The sequence below is a fragment of the Lycium ferocissimum genome, unplaced genomic scaffold (assembly GCF_029784015.1).
Source record: "Lycium ferocissimum isolate CSIRO_LF1 unplaced genomic scaffold, AGI_CSIRO_Lferr_CH_V1 ctg12612, whole genome shotgun sequence".
In the NCBI taxonomy this organism is placed as follows: Eukaryota; Viridiplantae; Streptophyta; class Magnoliopsida; order Solanales; family Solanaceae; genus Lycium; species Lycium ferocissimum.
In genome coordinates, this window is record NW_026714436.1 from 19,817 (window position 1) to 22,893 (window position 3,077).

Consider the following 3,077-nt stretch of genomic DNA (forward strand, 5'->3'; position numbering starts at 1 on the left):
AACCCACTTTATTGATCACGAAGCCCCACTCTCTCTTGGATGCTGATTAGTTGCTCTCACCTGTGTACATTGATGATATTTTTCTTGAAAGTTTTGAATTCGCATTGTTTATTAGTTGGCATGGGATTGGCTTTTTTACCTTATGATGCTTGTAATATGGTGTAGTGTTGTGATTATATGTGTGGTTTTCTCTTTGTCATATTCCGGGTGACGATAAATACGTGTTTTTGAGATTGAAAATGAGCCTGGTGCACATAATTGAGTTTGAGGAAGGATGGGATGTTATACAGGAGGGGAATCAAAAAATTGAAGAGAATTCTGGAAGGGACAGCAAGAATCATTCAGCAGTGAAGAATACATGATGTTATACACGTATCCGTAACATTCTTTCTTCTTGAAGTTTGTCTCTTTGAGTGGATAGGATTTACAAAACCCCAACTATCACTTTTTTTGCGAGTTTCATACCAAAATTATTAGGTGTTCCTATTACCCTACTTCCTTTAGATTAAAGTTGAATAGGTGGTAAAATGTTTCTGATAACATGGTGAGAGGCGTGTGGGAGATGAAAAAAGTCTTAGGAATGAGTTCACATGGAACAATGAGTTGTTCAGGGGGATTCTATGAACACCCAATAGTTCAGGTGTGAAATTTGCAAAACGGTGATAGTTTAGGGGGATTTTAACTTATTCACTCAATTTTTCTTTCTACATATACTGCATACTTGGAACTATTGCAGGAGCTTTTGAGGGTGATGTTACATAACATGTAAATACGAGGTTCATGGTAGTTTAGGGGTTCCGCGAACACCCAATAGCTTGAGATGAAACTTTAGAAACTGCAAATAGTTTTAAGGTTTTTTTTTTTTTTTTTAACCTACTCACTCTTGTGTTTATATATGAATAATTATTTCTTTAGTATATATACATTGTATTACATTTGCAATGTGCAAAACATGTACTCCTGCCATGGGAGGAAGCTTCTCCGTAATTTGAAGCATAGATATGTATATTACACGGTAGTACGTAGTAGGTTCCTTCACAATTACTCTCAGCACTTGATAAATACATCAATTCTACTGTAATAAGCATTAACTTTCTCTCTTATAATCTATGTTGCTCGGATTCTTCAAAAATTCCATCGGATGCGAGACGGATCCTCCAAAGTAGTGCATTTCTGGAGGATCCGACACGAGTGCCAAGTATTTTTCTAGAGTCCGAGCAACGTAGCTTATATAATTAGGCCAACATATTCATGCAAATTAGCGGACTTTTTGTTCGAGTTATACTTTTAATTAGGCAATTAACGAATAGAACTTGAGTTTGATCTGACAATATTGGTGCTCTTGTAGTTGCTTTGCTAATTGCTGTTCAATTTTGCAAATTTGAGTTTGTATTCTTGATTAGGTTCTGCCTGCTTTAAGAGAGAAGCATGATGCTGAGTTTATGTTGAGGGAACTTGTGAAGAGATCGGTGGATCATAAGCTTATGGTCAGGTTGCTCTCACGTTCTTCCATTGTCTCGACGTGAAAATACCATAAGGGTCGCTTACCTTCACTGAATGAAGTTGGTCTTACTTGCTTCCACGATTTGGTTTGTTTCTTGCCATTCCTAATTTTGGATACATTTGTCATATCTTTGTTGTGCGGGCAACTTATTTCTGTTATTGTTGACAATAGGTTTATCAGGAGTTGAGCAGTAAAGCTGTAAATGCAGTTATTGTCTTGTCAAGTATCATATCTCTTTTTCTTTTTCTCGTCAACCCTCGCCCCTCTCTTCATCGACCCCAAGTCTTCTGATACTATTTTGCTTGTATCAGATTGAAAAAGAACGTGAGGGTGAGCAGATTGATAGAGCTTTATTGAAGAACGTTCTTGATATATTTGTTGGAATTGGAAGGGGGAAAATGGATTATTATGTGAATGACTTTGAAGATGCGATGCTTAGAGACACCGCTGCTTGTTATTCTCGAAAAGCTTCAAGCTGGATCGTGCAAGATTCTTGTCCGGATTATATGTTGAAGGTACAACTCATAATTTATAATTTTCTCTGTAAAATGGTTGGCTATTGCTTTAAGTTACGGAGACCAGATACCTCGTGCTTTGCTTCGCCAACACAGGCAGAGGAGTGCTTGAAGAAAGAGATGATAGAGTGTCTGATTATCTCCACGTTAGTACTGAGACAAAACTTCTGGAGGTCAGTGAAATATACCCTGCTTTTCATTTGGAGCAGAGAAGATGGTGCTCTTTGTTTTTGTGATATTATGTCAGCCTGAGACAAATCTAAAGGGGTTGTTTGGTTGTTGGTTAGAGTTATACAGTATTAGTTATGCAGGTATTAGTTATTTATGTATTAGTTATTTCATCTTCTACCCTGCATAAAATAATACATAGATTGCCTTATAACTTATGCATGTATTAGTTATGCGGGATTATAAATTGGTAACCAAACAACGTATTTGGTGTGCTGGATTTTATACATAGCAACTAATATGCTACCAAACACAGTACTAGTTATGCTGGTTTTAATGAATAATTCACTTTCTAACCAGCAACCAAACAACGTACTTGGTGTTATATTACTTAAAGCACATCTTCTTCATTGGTGCGAGGTGGTGGTTGGTCAGTGATATTTTCAATTTTGTTCAAGGAAATAAAATCATGAAAAGTTCTACAGCGCACTTATTGTTTATGTCTTTGCTCTAAAGTATTCGCCTGATAGATACTAGACTTGGAATGCTGAAAATTCAGACCTTCTTCATGATGAAAATTTTCCTTTAGTTGGATTTGTTTTCAATGCTGAGACCAAATTTGTGATGCAGAAAGTGCAAAACGAATTATTGGTTGTATGTACCAATCAGTTACTTGAGAAGGAGCGTTCGATTCCGGCTTTGCTTGGAGATGATAAGGTATTGATTCCCTTTTTTGCTTCTATTATTTCAGTAGTTTCGATTTTACTGTTATTTGATGCTCTCTTCTGCTCCTTACGGCCCCACTCTCTTTGTTCACGCAGGTAGAGGATTTATCTCGAATGTATAGGCTATTCAGCAGAATTTCTAATGGACTGGGAAACCCGTTGCAA

At 36.9% G+C, this 3,077-nt stretch overlaps 1 pseudogene; it reads left to right on the top strand.

Annotated features, from left to right (window-relative positions):
- The first annotated feature begins 239 nt into the window (after window positions 1-239).
- Window positions 240-3,070, top strand: LOC132041968 (cullin-1-like; annotated as a pseudogene).
- Window positions 3,071-3,077: the final 7 nt, after the last annotated feature.